General features: G+C 37.4%; 1 long non-coding RNA gene across 1 annotated transcript; it reads left to right on the top strand.

Moving 5' to 3' along the window:
• Positions 1-1280: 1280 nt before the first annotated feature.
• Positions 1281-16752, top strand: LOC143224123 (uncharacterized). The gene is made up of 3 exons (XR_013013224.1): positions 1281-2211; positions 15350-15439; positions 16201-16752. It is a non-coding gene; the product is annotated as an uncharacterized LOC143224123 (long non-coding RNA).
• The last annotated feature ends 5704 nt before the right edge of the window (positions 16753-22456 follow it).

Raw genomic sequence — 22456 nt, 5'->3', positions numbered from 1 at the left:
CTTATTTATCGTTAGTAGTTTTATTTTGTGACACTAGGTAGCGGTGAGTGAAAGTGTTTCACAACTGAGATAAAAATTAAATACACATTTTCCTTTACAGTCACTCATGAGCTTTTGAAAACAGTATCGGCAGCATACGTTTGGGCGTGCTCTCTATTTTAATAGTTTATGTGTAACGACACGTATGAATAATAAGGCTTTCTTATTACTCAGTTTATGCGAATTCAGTGGTAAACGTTGTGAAGTAGAATTAGACCTGTAATAAAAACCATATTTCTATTATTTAATTTCTGTCAATATGCAAAAACAGTCATTTATTTTTCTGGTATACTAAGCTATTTTCCATCTTGATTTAATAATTTAAAACTGTTAAAAGGTTTTCTAGTTCTATCACAGTCCACCAGAGGATCAGTTTTTTGATTCCCTGTAGTGGATAGAGCGTAAATAGCCTATTTTGTAGCTTTGAGGTAAAATATCCTTAATAAAAACATATTCAATCTTATAGTTTGGACATGCCACTGGTTTTTGTAAGGTTTATATATAACTTAAAAGGTTTCAGATGTCCCTGAGATCATATGTGAAAGTTAGTGTCAAGTATTTTTGTGGATGAATATGAAATCATCATGAATAATAGCAAAAACGACACCTTGAAAACTCCAGGAAACGGTGTGATCAAAACATTAAAATTAACCCTGGGCAATGAAGAGAACTCTAACGTATTATATAGGAGAGACAACTCTTACTCTAGCGAAGTGAACACATCTGGAAAAGTTGGCCATTTTTGTTCCTCATCTCATTTCACTTCTGTTTTTCAATTAACAGAAAAGCTCTTGATTTTTTCGGGCATGTTCACACACACTCGATTGATAGAATTTCTTTATAGGAAGTCACAATATTCGAAAGCTTTGGCATTCTATTCAGTATTTACTGGTATTGTTAATTTTGCTGTTGTTGTCCTATCTGTAGGACGTTACGAGTCCATTTTTATTTCACTGCAGTCAGCCTCTGTTTACTTCGAGCTCATCTGGTATTCTTCATCATGTCTTGTAAGTAGGTTGTTGTTTCTTCTGAGACTTGAATATCTTCGGAAAATTCTAACTTGCTTCTGTTATCTTGAGAAGAATTTCCCGGATTTGATACAACCAGGAAAGGACAATTCTTCTCATGCTAAAATCTTGACTATTACAGTAGGTTTCTTTCTGATCCAAATCACTTCTTTTATCTTCTGGTGGGTTACCTGTTTGTCCATAAATGACGTTAGCGTAGAAAACTTTCAGGCATTTTTTTCTGATGTCGTTGAAAAGCTAAGCTTCGGAAGAATGCTGGGAGAAAGATCGAACATGATCCTTGGGATGTTTGTTCTTTTTTCTGCTTTCATGTCTCATATTACCAGCACTGCTGTCCATTTGTCTGTAATTACTTTAATATTACAGCTGTCTGGGACGTTCCAAGGGATAGTTGTGACATTAAACAGTCCAGATATACAGGATTGGGATGAAGAACAATGGAAAAGATTTCGGAGATACCATGATCGGGTTTACGAAATCGTCGAGCAGACCAAAACATTTTCTTCCCCGATAATTTTTTTCATATATCTGAGATATGTGGAGCTTAGTTGCAATTTCTTCTTAGTCATTTCTTCTGTGAATAATTTATTACACCAAGGATTTCAGACAGGTACTATAGTGTGTATGCTTGTTTCGTCCTTCTTTGTTCTTGTGGGATTTCTAATATCGTCGCTAATCCTCAGTAGTGTTCCCGAAAAGGTAAGATTCTACAATATATTCTTTCTTTACTCATAACCTGATTTTTTTTTTTTTCATTTGCTTATGAACATTCTTGCAAGTAAAGAGTATTGACAAAATTTATTATTGTAACACAGTTACTGCAATCCAAAGTTTGAAAGTTATGATAGAAAAAATTAATTAAAGACATTTTGCGTCCGTTGTTTGTGTTTCTTCGATATATAATTAACCACAAGGTTCAATCACTTAGAATAGTTTTAATTGAAAATTATTTTTGTACAAATTTTAATTCAAGGAAACATTTTATGAATAAAATTTACAAACTTTGCAATAACATAAACTGGCGAAGTGTAAGATAAAATATGTTCTAAACATTTTCAATTTTACTATTTTTTACTAATTTATTATCTTTCAGATAAACGCCATTATTCCACTTCTGCATTCAGTGGACCGATCAAATAAAGAGGTACGTGTAGCATAGAATAACTTTAATTAGTAGTAAAATATTGGCGGTAAAGTCGTTGTTAACAGTGGTGAAATTAATCCGGGAGATATTACCCGCCACCTCTTGTGAAGAATTTCACCGTTACACTTTTTATAGCAAATTGTTCCAAGATCCAAGGCTAACTTTGGGCCCTGAGGACTCTTATTTTATCCAAAATGCACGGTAAATTATGACATTAAGCTTGTTAAAATGTCGTGAGTCGATAACAACGAAACTGTAATTATTTACGATGCCATTTGGGTCTGGTGATTGTGGGCTTGACTCGCATTCGCGAGCTCGAATTCCTGTCATCCGTGGGGGCGTTATAAAATGACAATCAATATCACTATTTGCTGGGGGTGGGTAGTGCTGACTGGCTGCCTTTCCTCTTGTCTATCACTTCTAAATTAGGAACAGTTATGGCAGATAGTTTTCGTGTAGCTTTGCGAGAAATTCCAGATATACCAACACAACTTCCTCTGTATTATTTTTTCAGGATATCCGTTTTTTTTTTACTAATTTTTCTATATTTTGTCCCAGCAGGAAAAATATTTGAAAGGCTGTTAACTACTGATTGACATTAATTACTTTCCTTTAAGCAAAGTGAAGAACTACAAAAGTTTCACCAGTATAATGCTTATGAAGCCTTTCACGAACTCCCAATATGAATTAATGCATTCCATCATTATGCTTTGTTTCGTTACTAGAGCGTTACAACGTCGTCGACTACATTTCCATGTGTAATTATCACTAATTACTAACATTATTTTTGAAACAAGGCAACATTGTTTCATTACTAAAGTGTTAACCCTCTATCCTTTATCGCGCATGCCACAAAGAGTTTAGTGAGTTGTGTTCTAAATTTCATTAAACTTTTTTTATCTTATACCAATTAGTATAGCATAAAATCGTAGCTACTAACTCATTTTAGTAATATATAGGTTTTAATCTCTTAATGTTATAAACAAATATTAAAACAAAACAGATATTCCCCTAGAAGGAGAAATGTGACCTTTTTTTCCTCTAGGCATCCTCTCTTTTTTAATTTATTTGCCACTCTTCGAATAAGTATGAAATTTAACATATATTACTCATTATAGTATTGTCATTGCTCTGACAAAGCATACCTTTGTTAGCTTTCAATTCTTGTTACAAGCTTCGTTCCCACAGATAAGATAACTTGTGGTCTGTCAATTCAACCTCTCGAGGTGGATACTTGTACATGTTGTAATGGACCTCCCATCTTATCCGGGATCTGAACATCTACCCACATGTTTGCCGTACGTAGCGAATTATGAAGGAGAGGATCTTGGTGGTTGAGTGATGTCTGGGACACTGCAACACACAATTTTGGCTTTGAATTCCTATAGATGGTAGTCTTTAAGTGGCCCCCAGAGTCAATAGACTGGTCCTAGGGGTAGGGTGAACTGAGCACCAGTGTTGGGCGTTCTCAACTGGCATTATGGATAAAGTATCTGATGCTGGTTGGTGCTCACGAAACCCTGACGTTACCGCTATGTCCTTGTTTGGCATTGTGGTGCATCTGTTCATAAGACTCCATGGTGAGTAGGGTCACTAAATATTAAATAATTCTCTCTCAATAGTTAAAACACAGCTCGTTGATGAAGCCCATGTCTTGAAGATTTTGACCAGCAAATCTCTAACTCATCTTGATCCTGTTCCTCATTTTGTATTTTGCATTACTTGTCAGAAAAACCTTTAGAATAAATGTTTCCTTTTTTATTATATCGGATTAGTAGAGGGGCTGGACGGCTCTCTAAAGTACAAGAAGCTACGTTCTGGGAATATGTTGGGAAATATCTATACCAACATACGCCAAACTCCTTCTGAATTCACAGGCCATGGGGATGTACTCTCCGTGCTACTTTGAATTCCTCTTGTGGAGTTACTGTGGAGACGGATTTGAACAAACATCCATGAGTCAGAGATCTTCGCTGGTTTCTTTTGTCAAGGAGTTTCTGCAGTGTGATTTATCTTTACTTGTAAAGGTGGAATTATGCTGCCTACCAATGCTCTTATTTTGACGTTTACGTCTCCACGTCTGTCTGCTTCTGTCAAGGCAAGTTAAATTGCAAAGTAAGGCCATGTATTTCTAAACCTTTCTGATGTTTTAATCATCAACGGTTTGTCATTCAAAGGCACCTTGTGTTTCTGTGATGAGTGTTCATTGATGTTGGCAAAGACCAGGATACTTACGGGTGTTAACTAGCTTCTCATTATGTTAGTTGTAATGGTTCCCATCCATTTTATTTTCGTTCTTACGTAGGTAGAGGAGAAAGAGGTACAACACTTGAAAACTTTCAAAAGCATTTCGAAGTCTGAGGCTCGAAAGTTATTGTCCCCTGCTACATCTTGAACATATGCCACTGTACTGTGCTCCAGTGCTATAGTGGGTGTGCAGACAGATCTTTTTGTGCCCCTGTCAGAGTATTTTTCACACCACGTGAATAATATTTTACTCTTCTGGTTAAACAAGTTGACAACTCAATATCTACTCTTATCTCTAACCTCACTGTTACTTCCAGCAATGGACCAGGTCCATTTCCTTCAGCCAAGGCTTCAGCTGATTTCGTGGGTCCATCTTCTGTAGCCTCGAGATTCAGATTGTTTATTCGTTCACGGCCACAGTCACTAGAATTTAATTCATCTGATGGAGATCTGCTCACTTGACCCAGGGCGGGATCCATGGAGGTCGACAGACTTTCTTCTAGTAAAGAAAAACGGCTTTGTTGTAAAAAGAACGGTTCTCCGTCGATATCTTCTTCACCTAATAAATAATTACCACTTTGATACAGTGGAACAGTCAAGGCTTTCTCTAATTTAGGTGATATTAAGGCCTTGGTTGATTTCTGTCATAATGTGTGTCTCTCCTTCCTGGAAACTTTCCTAAAATCTGCTGATACTATTACCTTTTAGCAGTTTTATTTATATCAGAACGACAGGTTTTATGATGGATGAGTTAATTGTGGAATGGTATTGCTGGTTGATTAGCACGTGTACACTTCGTTTGTGACACTCTTTGGAGTTTATAGCTATCCATATGTTATTGGGTTGTACCGACACTGTTAGTTCTCTTTACCTGTCTCTTGGAGAGACGTATGATCAGTCTGTGATGCTTTCGTAGAACAGTTAGCATCTTCCTTTTTCATCTTGGGTGGCTCTGCTAATATTGATGCCAGTTCTTTTATATATTTCAGTGCACCTAGCCAATGTTTCACTGTTTAATGATCTATCTGTATGTATCTCTTCACATTTTCTCGTTTTTCTTGGAGAGTTCACTATAACCCATGGGGCATGATCATTTCCCTATAGTTTTGAGAGAGATTAGCCATGGTCGCTGGCACCTGATTCGAGTATCATGGTAGAAGTTGGATCAGGCTGACTAGCTCTTTGTCACATCTCTCTTGGGACTCGATCTTACTGTTGTTCTTCTATCAACTATTAAGTACTGCATGTAGCCAGTAACTAACTGCATTGTTCAAGCAGCTATTCATTCCATACCTAAACTCTTTACACGCTTCCCATATAATCCTCATCTACAATAGTCTCCAACCAGCCAACAGACACAGAAGGCTCAAAAATGAGCCCGATATACCTTTCTGCACATATTCCACTCTTTCAAATTATAGTGTTTTTCAATGAGTCTTTGCCAATGCTCAGCAGGTCAGAAGGAATTTCGGATTAAGTTTATAACTAGCATCTTTTCTACCACCACTTCCAAAGTCATAGGGTTCAAGATTAGGAATGTCAGTGGGAGGTATGCTTCCATCCCCTTTTTCATCGTGCTCTTCAATGGCCAGGAAGTTACTGGTGTACAGAGCTTTGCTGACACTCTTGGCGATAGCTTTCCACATCTTTCCAGCAATTCTGCTTCCTCCCCTACTTTCTTGGCTATCAAATCTCAAGCAGAGCAATAACCTTTCTCCTTTTGAGCCGATTGTCTTTATTATTATAATCGGCCCTTTACACTGGTGAAACATGCTTACTCTTCATCAGTCTGGCAGTATATTAATTGTACCTGATGACTTTCAATACGAGATGCGTATCCTGCTATTTTCTGCTTCTCTTCTTCTAGTTGTCTTTAACCGGGTCTGGCAGGCGAATGTTTTCCTTGTTCTTTTTCTAAGCCTTGTAATGATCCACAAATTCCTTTGACTAGATGTCTCTGTAATATCTTGGAGTTGATGGTTAATGCTCATCTTATTCGGTTCCTTGAATCAAATAACCTCCCCTTTCCCATCTAACTGATCAACGGTTCCAAGTCCGTGTGGGTTCGACCCTTTACTGTTTTCACAAAGGAACTTAGAATTCTTCAGAGCAGTGACTTGAGTGTCGCGCTTTTTAGTGTGAAAAAATCATTGCTATTACTCGACAACTTCCTCCTACTGTTGCACATGGCTTCTATGTCAACGACTTCCACATTTTATATAGGTCATCGAACATGAAATTTATAAAGTAGCTTCAGACTGCCCTCAATGGTTTCTTGAAGTGGACCACACCAATCAGTTTTACCTTTTCTTTCTCCAAAACCATTCGCATTCACTTTTGTCATCAACAGGCCTTCACCCTAATCTGAGCTCAAGGTTATGTTCTTCTTCCTGTGGTCTCTTAGGTAAAGTTCTTGAGGCTTAGCTGTGACTGTAAGCTTACTTTCGTTTTTCATATAAAGCAGCAGCGTATTAAGTACACAAGAGCACTCCAGATCTTCCATGTCCTCTCTTCCACCTCTTGGGAAAATATCAATATTCTATGCTCAAAATCTATTGTACTCTAATTCAATAAACACTGAACTATGGTTCTACTAGGACCTCAGCTTTGAAGATGCTGGACCCCATTCACCATCTGGGGCTTCACCTTTGTGCAGGGACTTTCAACACTTCTCCAGTCCAGAGTTTGTACACTAAGTTCCATGAACCCCATTTTCACATCTGTTATTTGCAATTTTCTCTGCAGTATGCAACCAAATTTCAATCTTTAACACAGCATCCCACCTCTCGGTGGGTTATGGCCTTTGAAATAGGCCATTTGCCATTCATACCTTTGGTCTTCGTGTCTAAGCATGATTGGTTGAATTTGATCTGGTACTGGATGACGTTACTGTTCCAAATGGTTAGCCCATTCCACCATTGTTTTTCATTCTCAGATGTTCCCCTCGGTGAAGATTATTGTATGTGGTGAGGGGACCTTCCAGGGAAGGTTCTGTTCTTTCAGGTTACCTCCTCTGGGATCTGAACATGCACCCACGTGTTTGCTGTGCTTGGTGACCTGTGAAGGGGAGGAAAGGATCCTGGTGGTTGAGGGGTCCAATCCTAACACACCATTTTGGCCTTTATTTCCTGTAGACGGGCGGTCTTGGGGTGGCCCCTTGGGTCAATCAGCTGGTCCACTTGGGCTAAGGTCTACCAAGTACCAGTGTTAGACGTTTTCAACAGGTGTTGTGGGCATTGTATCTGATGCTGACGTTTGTGTATAGTGCTCATGAAACCCTGGCGTTGCTGCGATGCCCTTGTTTGGCATTATAGTGCATCATCCCGTAGGGCTCCATGGTGAGTGGGGTCAGTGAGCACTGAAATATTCCTTTTCTATGGATCCTCCAAAAATTAAATAGTGAAAAAACAGTCTATAGGTCAACGACAACGTCTTGAAGATTCTGAGCAGCAATCTTCAACATTTATAACATCTGTTGTGCCTCATTTTCTTACACTAAGTTCCCTTTCAGACAAACCTTTAGGTCAAATGTCTCCTTTTTCATTCAGAAAGGACTAGAGATCCTTGCTGGTGCTTCAAAGTCAGTAAAAAGCTTCGATTTGGTGACATATTGGTGGAAACATCCACATCTCAACACAGTGAACTCCTCTTGCATTCAAAGGCGATTGGGTACATACATATTGAGGTTACACCTCATTCTACTTTGAATTCATCACGAGGAATTATTGTATGAGAAGAAATTGAGGAACATCTCCGAGTCGGAGATTCTCACTGGTTTCTCCACCGAAGGAGTTTCTGCAGTGAGAAGTGCAAAGATGGGATTACGATGCCGAGCAGTGTTCTCATTCTGAAATTTATATCACCACGTTCACCTGCCACCATTAAGGCAGGTTATCTTAATTACTGGGTATGGCCATACATTCCAAACCCTCTTAGATGTTTTAAGTGTCAGTGGTTCAGTCACTCGAAGACATCATGACGTGATTCCCTGACGTGTGCTCATTGTGGTGGCAAGGACCACGATGCCTAAGAGTGGGAAGTGGATCTTCATTGCGTCAATTGCAATGGCTTTCACCCGTCCTAATTTCGTTCTTGCCCTAAATGGCTGGAAGAAAAAGAGGTTCATCGTTTGAAAATGATTCAAAACATTACTCACCCTGTGGCTCGAAAGTTGCTGTCCACCACTTCATCTTAGATTATGCTGCTGCACTTCGTTCAACTACTATAATAGGAATGCAGACAGATCTCTCTGTGCCTCCAAAAGAATCGTTCTCAAACTAAATGAAAAGGCTTTTGACCTCCATGGTTAAAAAAGTTGATGAATCAACTTCAACACCCATTTCTGTCCTTAACGTAAATTTCAGCAAGTTCCAAGACCCATTTCCTTTGGTTCTGGGTACAGGCATTTTCTCGGGTACATCTTCTCCTACTCCAAGATGCAAAACGATCATTCGTTCACGTCCTCAGTAACTGGAATCCTTTTCCAACAGCAAAGTCCTGCCCAATCAACTCAGAGCAAGATCCATAGAAGTCGACAAACCTTCCTCGAATAAAGACATTAAAGAAAAAAGTCGTGGTCGTAAACAAAAGAGTTCTCCACCCAATTTGCGTACACATAAATAAAAATGGCCACCTTGATACAATGGAACTGTCGAGGTTTACATTCTAATCTGGACGACATCAAAACACTGATTACTTCCAACCATTCTGTATGTCTTTCCTTATAGGAAACATTTCTGAAACCTGCCAAATCATTCACCTTCCGGCGGTTTTCTTTGTACAAAAATGACAGTCTGTGTGATGAACGATTGCATGGAGGGGTGGCACTGTTGGTTGATCAGCATGTGCCCACCCTGTCTTTGCCACTCAACATATCCTTGGAGGCCGCAGCCATCCATGTTTCCTTGGGTCGTACCATCACTATTTGTTCTCTCTACCTGTCCCCTTGAGAGACCTATAATCAATTAGACCTTGATGCACTCATTGAACAGTTGCCGTCTCCCATTTTAATCCTGGGGGGCTTTAATGGACATTGGGGAAGTGCTGATATTGATAGGAGGGGTCGCTTCGTAGAGCATATGCTCTCTGATTACAACCTTTTTCTTTTCAATACTGGCTCTTCTACTTATTTTCACGCACTTAGTCAGTCCTTTACAGCTATTGATCTCTCAATTTGCTCTCCTTCACTATTCTCCTATTTTTCATGGAGGGTTGACAATAATGCATGAGGCAGTGATCATTTTTCTTAAATTTTGAGAGAGATTGGCCATGGTCGATGCCACCCGACCCGCGTGCCCCAGTGGAAGCTGGATCAGGCAAATGGGTCTTTTTTCACTGCTCTTGCAGAACTTGATCCTGCTATCGCCTGTAAGCCATCAATAGACGACTGTGTGGCAGTAGTAACTGACTGTATTATACAAGCAGCTGCTCAATGTATTCCTAAAATCTCGACACGTTTTCCACGAAATTCTCGTCCTTGGTGGAATACTGCCTGCCATATGGCACGGAAGTTTCAAAAACGGGCGTAGGATACTTTTCGTAGGTAACCCACACTCTCGCACTGCATTGCTTTTTAGCAGGCTCGTGCACATACTCAGTGGATAAAATGTCAAAGCCAGGAGGAATCTTGGATCAAATTCACAACCAGCATATCTTCTACCACCAGTTTCAAAGTCATATGGGACAAGATTCAAGAGATCAGTTGACAATATAATTCTGCCCCCTCTCGATCTTGCTCTCTGATGGCCAGGAAGTAGCTGATACTCGGAGCATCGCCGATACTCTAGGTATCTAGCACTTCTGATTTTCCTCCACCTTCTTAGCCATCAAGACTCGAGCAAGAGCAATCACCTCTTTCCTTTCGAGCTGATTGTCTTTATGACCATAATCGTCCTTTTACACTGGTGGAACTCAAACTGGACCTTCATTGGTCTGGCAGTACATTGGCTGAACCTGATGATGTACATTAGGAAATCCTGCATCATCTATCTTCTGCTTCTCTTGCTATTCTTCTGATTGTTTTAAGCCATATCTAGCAGGAGAATGTTTTTTCCTGATGCCTGGTGCCAGGCTATTGTTCTACCTTTCTTTAAGCCTGGGAAGAAAACCAAGATTCCTTCAAACTACCATCCAATTGCTTTGACGAGCTGTCTCTGTAAGACCTCAGAGAGAATGGTTAACGCTCCTTTTTTTTGGTTCCTTGAATTAAACAACCTCCTCTCGCCCACCCAGTATGGGTTCTGACGACAGCGCTCCCCCGTCAACCACCTGATTCAACTTGAAACATCAATCAGAGAAGCCTTTTTCAAGCGACAACAAACATCTTGTATCAATATTCCTTGACATTGAGAAGGCTTATGATACAACATGGAGGTATGACATTTTGCGAGACTTCCATATATATGGGTTATGTGGCAATTTGTCCATTTTTATTTAAATAATTTAATGGACGGGAGATTCCAAGTTTGTGTGGGTTCGGCACTTTCCTGTTCCTTTCTACAGGAACATGGAGTTCCACAGGGCTGTGTTTTGAGTGTCACATTTTTTAATGCAAAGATTAATGCCATCACTGAACGACTCCCTCTTACTGTTGCAAACTGGCTCTATGTCAACAACTTTCACGTCTCATGCCAATCATCGAACATGAGGTATACTGCGCGGCAGCTACAGACCCCCATCAATCGTTTACCGTAGTGGACCACAGTAAATGACTTTAACTTCTCTCTCTTTAAAACCGTTGTGCCGCCTGTGGTCCCTGAGACAAAGTTCTTGGGGCTTATCATTGACCATAAGCTGACCTTTATACCACACATCAAGAAGCTACAGGTCAAATGTACAAAAGCACTGAACATCCTCCGTGTCCTCTCTTCCATCACTTGGGGAGTGGATCTATGTTCTATGCTAAAGATATATCGTGCTTTTATTCGATCGAAACTCCACTATGGATCACTCGTCTATGACTCTGCCAGGACCTCGGTCTTAAAATGCTGGACCCCATTCATCATCAACGACTTCGGCTTTGCACTGGGGCTTTCTGCACTTCTCCAGTTCAGATCTTATACATAGAGTCTCATGAACCTTCCTTGCACCTCCGCCATTTGTAACTGTCTTTACTATATGCTTTGAAAATTCGTTCCTTGTTAAAGCATCCCACCTGAGGTTATGTTTCTCCTTCCTCGATGGGCCATATTTTTTTCAGAACAGACGATCTGCCATTGTTTCTTTTGGCCTTCATATTCAGGTACAGTTGCATGAATTGAGTCTGTCCTTGGATAATATTGTTGTATCCACTGGTCAGCCCATCCCACCATGGCTTTTTACAGCCACCAAATGTGACCTATCTTTAAGTCATCTGAGAAAAGTAGACACTCCCGATTGGAAATACTGTCTGCTATTTGCTGAACATCTTTCGAACCATCCTTCCATTCCTATTTATACAGATGGTTCGAAATCAGGTGACTGTGTGGGCTCTGCTATGGTTTGTTGTGGTTTGGTGGTTATGCACAGAATCCCCTCTACAGCTTCTGTGTTTACTGTTGAACTGTACACCATTTCTCTTGCTCTGGATCACATAGAAGCTTAGCAGTACTCAAACTGCACTATTTATACTGACTGGCTTAGTTCTCTACTGGTCCTGGAATCGCTTCACAATAGTTCACACACTGTTCTCGCCGATATTCAAACCCGACTGGCCCATTTCCTTTTAACATCTACTTCTATCAAGTTTTTCTGGATACCGGGCCACATTGGTATTCGCGGGAACGAACTCGCTGACACCGCAGCTAAGTCTGTCTGCTCTGGCGCTATCATCGCTGTGCCTGTTACATACATGAACTATGGTTCTGTATTCAAGGCTTGGCTCCATGCCAGCTGGCAGCCGACTTGGAGTGAGCAACGTGAAAATAAGCTTTTCCAAATAAAACCCTCTATTGAACTTTGGTCATCTTGCTTCCATAAGGATCGGAAGGAGGAAATTGTCAAAGTTTTTTTAACTCATCGTTTTCATTTATCTGGGACTGATGCATCAATGTGTTGTCTGTGCAATACTCAGGTCACAATAAGCCACCTTTCACTTCTTGCCGTCTTTATGACTCAACGACGGCACCATTTTAAACATGTTCTGTCACATGGTTTATCCATAACGTTAGACAGTGTTATTGGTAATGGTGACACTGTCCACCTTGGAAATGTTTTTAGTTTGTTAAAGGCCATTAATCTTTTTAATGCTATTTTAGTTTTTAATTTATATATTAGACCTTTTACAATGTGATCTCCTTTTAAGAATCAAAGTCCATCTAGTTTAATTTGAAATTAGTAAATGGCCGTAACGTTAAATAACTCGAAACTAGGACTGAAAAGACCAACTTCAGGTGACTGAAGGTGGTTTCTGAACTTATATGTTAGTTTTCCTGTCGAGTTATGATAATTACAATGATGCTACAGAAAGTCTTTTACAACTGGTATTACGCCTCCCAGTGGCTCAGCGGTATGTCTGCGGACTTACAACGCTAAAACCGGGTTTCGATACCCTTGGTGGGCATAGCACAGATAGCATATTGTGTAGCTTTGTGCTTAATTCAAAACAACAACAACTTGTATTACTGTAGTTTTTTTAACGTTGTAGACTAGATGTAAACATTGGTTTTATGTTTTTTAAACTTTGATTTGTTTTACCTTAATTTTCTTTTATGAATTTTACTAAATATACTTTAATATTAACTTTTTACCGGATATTTTGCGCAGATAGCCTAGCTGCTTTGTGCCATAAAACACCAAACCAACCAACCCCAGATATGACCTTTTTTTGAGTCGTCTCCCGAAGGCGGATACTCTCAAACGGAATTATTGCTGAACACCTTTTGAAGCATTTTTCTGTTCCAGTTTATTCTGATTGTTAATAATCAGGTGACTCTGTGGGCTCTGCCATGATTCGTTGTTGCTTGATGGTTACTTACAAGATCCCCAGAATTCGTGTTCACTGCCAAGTTGTATGCCATTTCTTTTGCCCTGGCTGAGTCTATCCCATATATGAACTACAGTTCTACAATCTGCAACTGGCCGTGCGTCAGTGGATAGTTTACTTGGGATGAACATACCGTTAAGAACAGCAATCAATACCTGGTGTTATGAGTGTACAATATATACCGTTAAGAGCATGAAATCAGTACTAGGTGTTACCAACTGTACACTACATACAGTTAGGAGCATGGAATGACACTTAGTGTGATTCACTGTACACTGCATACAGTTAAGAACATGGAATGATACTTGGTGTTACCGACTGTACACTACATACAGTTAAGAACATGGAATCAACTTAAACCTTCTGTTACTTTTAGGCTATCTCGTTTCAATAGGGATTGAAAGTATGAACTTGTCCTCGCTAGGCTGCGCATTGGTCACAGTTTTTAACTCATTGTTTTATTTTATCTCGTACTGAGCCACCAATGTGTTGCTTTTGTGACACTCTAAGTCACAATAGCCTATGTTTTATCATCGTTACGACTCTGGGCGATAGCACCATTTTCGACACTTGTAATCTAAGGGTTTCGTTCTAACATTGGAAGTTATAATTGGCGATAATGGACACTATCCAACTTGATTCTGTTTTTAAAATTTTAGTGCCACTGGCCTTTTTACGGGTCTTTTATCATTTTTTTTGCACAGTATTTAATTTTTAAATCGATTTATTTTTTCCATTTTATAAAATTTTACTTTTCATTACGAATTTTATCGGTTATTCGGTGCAGATAGTCTAGTTTATTTGCGCTAAGAAACGTCAACCAATTGACAAACCTATTATTTCAATCAAACCCGGACTATTTTATCAGACGTAGTGTTCACCATTTACTGTACAGTACTGTACTACCAATATGTGAGTAAAGTAATGTTGCTTTGTCAAGATGGCGGATGATGTAAACATATTATGTTCGCATGATCTTTTTGTATACTGTGGTTAAAAACAAACTACGTTACACCCTTTAATAAAAATATTCAAGAGTGGACTAAAATTCTTCGGGAACGCAAACCCTTGTAATTCATGTACAGATTGTGTTGGTTGTTTCAGTTGTACGATCTACCTTTCAGAAACGTATCACAACGCATAATGGAGACCTGCTGTGTCTATAGAGTAAAATAATTACTTTATTTATCGAACATCTAAAACTCTCAGTAGAAAGGTCGTGTGATGACTCGTGATTTGCGTGGTGTGTGTGTGTGTATGCGTGTTTTCTTATTGCAAAGCGACATCGGCCTATCTGTTGAGTCCACCGAGGGGAATTGAACCCCTGATTTTAGTGTTGGATTTGCGTGATTGTACTGATAATTTGAAGGTTCATGGCTCATGTCTTATAGCCTCACGAATAGTCTCTGAAGTTTATATCAGTATTGGCCAAATTTGATAAGATAAGAGTACATTAAGAGTTGGTGGTAAGGTTTGTTGACTAGAAGCCTTTTTTATCTAGTTTAGTACTTCAAAATTAGGGACAGATATGCACAGATAATCCTATAAATTAGTAAGGATAGGGCCTAAAAATATATTGCAGTATTAATGGAGAACCTATGTTCTGTTTAAAGCTGTGAATTGGTAATAAAATAATTATTTGTAATTATTGAAGTATGGAGATTTTCTTTGGAAACAGTAGTAACAAAAAATTTTAAACACAATGTTGACAATAGCTTAAGACGTAACAATACCACATGTACTCTGGTGTTGCATGTAGATGTAGACATTATAATAAATGATAAAAATATTCTAAAATAATGTTTGATTTTAAAATGCAGTAGTGTTGAATATTGTTATTATAGGTAATTAGATATTTATTTTCAGATTCAAATTTAATAAGGAAGATTAAATATGATCGTTTTTAAATTATAAGCTTCCTTTTTTCAGGTGAAACGACTTATACAACAGATATCTTGTCAGTCCTACAGCTTTGGCGGTTGTGGATTTTTCAATATAAACCGACCTTTTGTAGCTACGGTAAGTTTGTTGTTTTCTAGTCTAAGCCCCGAATTCTAGCGTTATAAATACTGAATATAGAAATTTATGAAAGTGTGTTTTTATGGTTATACTAAATATATAAGCTTAATTTAATTTAACTTGTATCCTTAAATTTGTGTTTTTAGCCGCGGCATAACGGCTCATAGAATGGCTCCGAGTTTGTTTTTTTTTTTTCAAGTACAAACGTTTAGTTTGTAGTTTCATCTCTTGACCAATTTCATATTTAATCACAGCTGCGGTTATCGAAGGATCTCTTTTATTCTTTTCGTAAAAAGAAGTAAATAATAAAAATTTGTGTTAACCATCAAATATTTGCATTTAAATTTAAAAAATACGTACATTGAACGTACTAAATTAATTCACAAATCAGGAAACAGTTATTATAATTTAAATTAAAGAATTCTTTAGTACTTCAACATAATAATTATATAAGATCCAATAATCCATGTTTTGTAGAAAAAGAAAGAAAGATATTAGAATAATTCTTACCTTATTGGTTTTCGTTTTAGACAGGTATATATAATTTGCATTTACCGAATAAAATATTTCACACACCCAGTAGTCTGCAAATGAAACTTCAGTTTTTGGTTCAAAAAATAATTTACCTTTGTGCGAATATTTTGTTAACTAGTGATCATAATCTACCCGAAAATCCAAGCACCATTGAAACAAAAATATTATTTATTTTTGTTGATCAAATCATCAATGTCATCTAAAGCAAGATGAATTTCTCATTCCAGTTTCTAGGTGTCGTTGTGACTTATATGGTTGTTCTTCTGCAGTTCAAGTAGCTTTGATGTCAAAATCCCTGGAATAAAAACTACAAGTGGACATTTATTCGACAATTCATTTTTTAATCAATAATGAATAAATTAGGAAGTTTCTTTAAAAGTAATATTATATATATCTTTTTTTTTTCAGTTTGGTGTTATAATTGATGCTTGTGAACCATTGGTGTTCATAATCATGTGATCATATAAACTGTTCAGAAATGAATTGTTCCACAATTATTATAATTTCATGGGATAAGTGCTGATAAATTTCAATGCAGTTATAATTATTTTAAAATTAATGATTAGCTAAAGCAAATATAGTTTCGAACCATTTTCAAAATATTGTTAGATATACAGAGATCAAATATAAGTTGAAGTAAGTGACCATGGTACTTTTATTCTTTCTTTAGTTGCTTGTGTAAAACGTAATTGTATTTCATGAATGTTAAACACATGATATTTTATAAAAACTGTGAAGAAAACGAGAAAGTTCAATGTATTTCCCGTAACAGTGGTAGGGTTGGCCACTAAGTTACTGACTTGGTGAGGACAAGTGAAACGGACCTCACAGACACAGTTTGTTTTGAATTTCGCGCAAAGCTACACGAGGGCTATCTGCGCTAGCCATCCCTAATTTAGCAGTGTAAGACTAGATGAAAAGCAACTAGTAATAACTTATAGCGCTCTTATGGTTGAAAGGGCGAGCATGTTTGGTGTGACGGGGATTTCAACCCGTAACCCTCGGTCAATCCCACTATTCGTTGGTGAAAGAGTAACCCAAGAGTTGGCGGTGAGTGATGATAACTAGCTACCTTCCCTCTAGCTTTATATTACTAAATTAGGGACGGCTAGCGCAGATAGCCCTCGTGTAGCTTTGCTCGAAATTCAAAACAAACCAAACACAACTACAAACAAAGAAACTTAAAGTTTGTTCAAAACTCTGTTTAACAATATTAACATAAGTTTACTTCAATATTTATCTTTAAGCCTCAGATAACAAATGTATGTGTTGGCTTGATCACCAACTTACAGAAGGTAAACATTATTACAGTAATTATTATCTTACGTAAACAAAATTAGACTGCACTTGTCTATCATACTTTGCCTGTTATCTGCACCAGTTATGCTGGGGTGTAAATGATTGTGTTGTTAAAGGTGTATTTTCCAAGGGAAGTTTAATTAAGTGGCGCGTTTGATTAGAATATGAAAAGCCCATTACTCTTAACGACTACAGAACATTCGCTCGCTAAGAACCACTCCAAATCTTTTTACAAGGCTGAAAAATGAAATTACCCACTTTTGTTTGTATAAATTTTCATAGAAGGGAACTAGTTTTTCAACTTTATGTCTCTAAAAGTCACCTAAAGTAAAGATAAGATTTATTCGATCAATATATCATATACATATTAGTATTGGAATCATTAAGGTAAGCTATTAAAATAAAACACAACAACAACAAACAGTTATTAGATTTTTAAAAATTATTCCAGAATTATCTGCACCATCTATCAGTAATCTATATGTGATAGACTAGAATGAAGCTAGTTAGTCAACACCACCCACCGCCAACTCTTAGGCTACGCTTTTACCAAGGAAGGTTGTGACTTACTGTCACATTAAGACAAGTTTAGATTTGATAGAATGACTATTATGCATACGTTAGGTAAACACTGCTTTTTTTTTTAATGCAACAACAAACGTTAAAAATTGTATGATGGTTTTATTAACCACCTTGTGGCCCGGCATGGCCAAGCGTGCGACTCGTAATCTGAGGGTCACGGGTTCGCATCCCGGTCGCGCCAAACATGCTCGCCCTTTCAGCCGTCGGGGCGTTATAATCCCTCTAGTCTTACACTGCTAAATTAGGGACGGCTAGCACAGATAGCCCTTAGGGACGGCTAGCACAGATAGCCCTCGAGTAGCTTTGTGCGAAATTCAAAAACAAACAAACAAAATTAACCACGTTTTGTTAAAGATTCAGCTATTGGAAAGGGCCACCTTTCTCTTTTGTGTTCTTCTCTCGGAAAATGATTATCGTTGTCATAAGACTAACATGGCGAATATAATTTGGTTGGAATTACATTGTTATGTAATCTTCTAACCCTTGAAAATCTCAGAAGGTTATTTCTCTTTAAGTTAAGTACAAAGCTATGTAATAGGTTATATATGTTCTGATCTTTGATTTTAGCTTTGTAAGTCCATAGAAATTCCGTTGCCTCACCGGTGGACAATATTATCGCAAAAGTGGTTGCCCCCAATAGTATTACATGAAGTACAAAGTTGTAAGCTATATTTTTCAGGTAATGGAAAATTTAAAATACAGATTTCAGTGTTGTTGTTTATATACTTATGAGAACAAATAAAACGTTATTCAAAGCAAGCAGCATTTAAATATCAGACCACACATGGATTTAACATTTTCTATTTTTATTTATTAGTTTCTTTGTTTTTGAATTTCACGCAAAGCTACACGAGGGCTATCTCTGCTCGCTATCTATAATTTAGCAGTGTAAGTCTAGAGGGAAGGCAGCTAGTCATCACCACCCACCGCCAACGTTTGGGCTACTCTTTTACCAACGAATAGTGGGAATAGTCGTCACTTATGACGTCCCCACGCCTCTAAGGATGTGCGAGTTTGGTGCAACAGGGATTCGAACCCGCGAAGCATACCATATTTAAATTCCCGTTTTCTAATCGAATATAATAAAACTGTTTTCATTTCTATAGCTGTACCATACTTCTTTATATGATTTAAAATTTTGAACATATATAGATGACTTATTAGCAAAATATTCAATAATCTGTATTTATTAATATTAATAACATTCTTAAAATTATAATTTTACTGTATGATTAAATTCATGAAACTGTTTTGAAAAAGAGATAAATAATAAAACGTATATAACATATAGGTGAATTTTTAGTATCTTTAGTGAACGTTATTTCCACTTTAAGTTTCTACGAATAAAGAATTCGAAAGTTATAATCGTTTGCTATTAAATTATTTAACATATACAACTATTCATATCTTAGCCTTTTTTTTCATTTTACTAAAGAATAACAAAAAGATTGATCTATATGGAGTGAATCTGAATTGAATTTTCTGAGTTTGACTCAGATGTGGAAATGATTAGTTTAAACACAATGTAAAACAATCGATACATTTTTTATTTAATTCATAAACATGATGAATATTAGTTTTTGATGACAGATGGAACCAAGAGCTCCCAGACAGAGAGTTGGTGAAGATATAGAATTTGTTTCAGTTGGAGGAAACAGTAATATGAACAGGAGCGTCAGCTTCGACGTTATTGGTTATGCCTATCAAACAATATCGTTTCCTTCTTTCACGTAGCATGTATAACTTTACAAAAATCTATCCTGGGAAAGGGTGCATGTAATACCATAGGTGAATGACCAAGAATATTGGTAACTAGGGTGAAACTATCTTAGCCTCTTCCCTTACGTACGTTCCGTAGTTAAAACTACCTACAATTGTATGCGTGAAAAGCTTAGAAAATGAATTTTATTGTGAAATTAATATTCCATTTTAGTAAAGAAAGAAGCTAGAAAAAGCATGGTTTGTCTGTATAGTACATAAGTTACGTTTTTGATATATATAAATGTATTAATAGTTCTGGTCAAATGTATCACGATAACATTAAGAAGATATTTAGACTTTTAATGACATACTGAATTTGTTGAGAAGCTGTAATAAGGCTATTTTTTATGATGTAAGATAGATTAAATGCGATGGTATTAAATAATTCGCTAAAACAAGTCGAATAATTTGTGCATTACTCAAGGAATCGATCTAACTTACACTCACCCCTATAAAAAACGTTTAAAAATAAAAATTACAAATACGAAAAAGAAAAAAAAACAAGAAAGAAATTTAATACAAAATAGTATATCAATACATAAAATTACAGTTAGTAAAATAGAGAAATGAATTATTTATAGAAAATAGCAGTCCCTTTTTTCGGAGTGAAATCAATCGTATTACATACATTATTATCCCTCGTGAATTTTTTGTTTGTTTGGAAATTTCGCACAAAGCTACTCGAGGGCTATCTGTGCTAGCCGTCCTTAATTTAGCAGTGTAAGACTAGAGCAGCTAGTCATCACACCCACCGCCAACTCTTGGGCTACTACCAACGAATAGTGGGATTGACCGTCACTATATACACCCCCACGGCTGGGCGGGCGAGCATGTTTAGCGCGACGCGGGCGCGAACCCGCGACCCTCGGATTACGAGTCGCACGCCTTACGCGCTAGGCCATGCCGGGCCTCCCCTCGTGAAAATTGGGTTAGACACAAAACACACAGAAATCAATAACTTTTTAACAACACCAAAAAAAAGCAAAGTCGAAAGTACCAGACAGAGATTTTAGCAAAACTCGGAAATCACAGTTTAGTATTACAAAACTTTATTTAACTTAGAACCAATTCACTGTCACGACATATTAATACGTGTTAGTTAATATAATAAACAACCAAAAACAAACGTATTAAAATAAGCCCTTTTTCTACTTATTTTTAAAGGCGTAATCAAATACGTACAAAAGTAAAAGCTGTAAAATGATATAAAATGTAAAACTATTCACATAGATTTAGAAGAGACTGGTTGTAATTACTCATTATTTTAGATGTCTAGTTGCCTTCCCTCTAGTGTTACGCTGCTAAATTAGGGACGTATCGTATTCCATTATATTTTATGTTTCTCTTCTTATTTCCATATTTTTTAAACTAATTATCAAGTATTCCATTTAATTCTGTTCATTTTGAGTTAACGCATGGCTTAATGGTTAGAGTGCTCGAACTGTAAATCCAAGAATTCATGGTTCGCAGCCACAAGTCCCTCAGTGGCAAAGTGGTATGTCTGCGGAATTACAACGCTATAATCCGGGTTTCAATACCCGTGGTGACCAGGGCACAGATAAACCATTGCGTAGGTTTGTGTTTAATTACAAACAAATGATCTGTGGGCCACGGGTTCGAATCTCCGTCACACCAAACATACTCGCCCTTTCAGCCGTGGGAGGCGTTATAATGTCACGGTCAATCCCACTGTTCGGTAATAAAAGAGTAGCCCAAGTGTTGGCGGTGGGTGGTGATGACTAGTTGCCCTCCTCTAGACTTACACTACTAAATTATTTTATTGCGAAAGTTTTACATTTTATTACAATTTATAGGTATTTGGTTCGGCATGGCCAAGCGTGTTAAGGCGTTCGACTCGTAATCCGAGGGTCGCGGGTTCGAATACTTATCGCACCAAACGTGCTCGCCCTCTCAGTCGTGGGGGCGTTATAATGTTACAGTCAATCCTACTATTAGTTGGTAAAAGAGTAGCCCAAGAGTTGGCAGTGGGTGGTGATGCATTCCCTCTGGCCTTACACTACTAAATTAGGAACGGATAGCGCAGATAGCCCTCGAGTAGCTTAGCGCGAAATTCAAAACAAAACAAATAAATATAGGTCTTACGATTAGTTTTTGGAACATGTATGACGTTTAGGTCGCCGATGGTACTCTAAAAAGTAACATTACTTGCTGTAAAAGCTGTAAACTGTAATAAAAATATACTTTATCAGTAAGTAAACTTAAAACTAAACTGTGTTAGATTTTATTTATTCATAATCTATTGTATACTTTTTCCAAAACCTAAGTCCTTTATGCACTTTTCTTTTTATTTATATTTATTTTGAGCTGATTATTTCACGTTTAATTTTGTATTTATCTTTATTTTACTTTCATTTGATGCCTTTATTTAGCCTGTGAACTTTGGAGACTGTATGTTAAATAAAGACTTTCTTTTTCCATATCAAGGGTTAAAGCTACTTGTATGTCATTTAAGTATATGATTAATGGAAGCTATGACTATATATGTAAAATATTTCTTTTTAAGACATTACTGCGTTTATTGGCCACCATATCACGATCCTGCAACAACAATAGATTCCGGCTTAGTCTGCCATGAGCTGGAAAGTATTTTGCTTGATGATGTGGCTCATTGATTGAAGAAGAATGTGGATTGTGATTGGTTCTTACGTTTTGAAAAGGGTTTACAGTGGTGAAAGAAACATGTTAGATGATCCTTATAATGCTCATTTCAGATCGAAGCATGTTCCCCCAAAAAGTCGTCGCTTACATTTTGAATAAATGTTGGGAAACAAGAGCATGGTAAACTGTTGTAATATAGTCTTGGAAGAAATCAATTGATTA

Source organism: Tachypleus tridentatus, chromosome 8 (genome assembly GCF_004210375.1).
Source record: "Tachypleus tridentatus isolate NWPU-2018 chromosome 8, ASM421037v1, whole genome shotgun sequence".
NCBI classification, from domain to species: Eukaryota; Metazoa; Arthropoda; class Merostomata; order Xiphosura; family Limulidae; genus Tachypleus; species Tachypleus tridentatus.
This window is presented reverse-complemented; position numbering and strand designations above follow the sequence as displayed.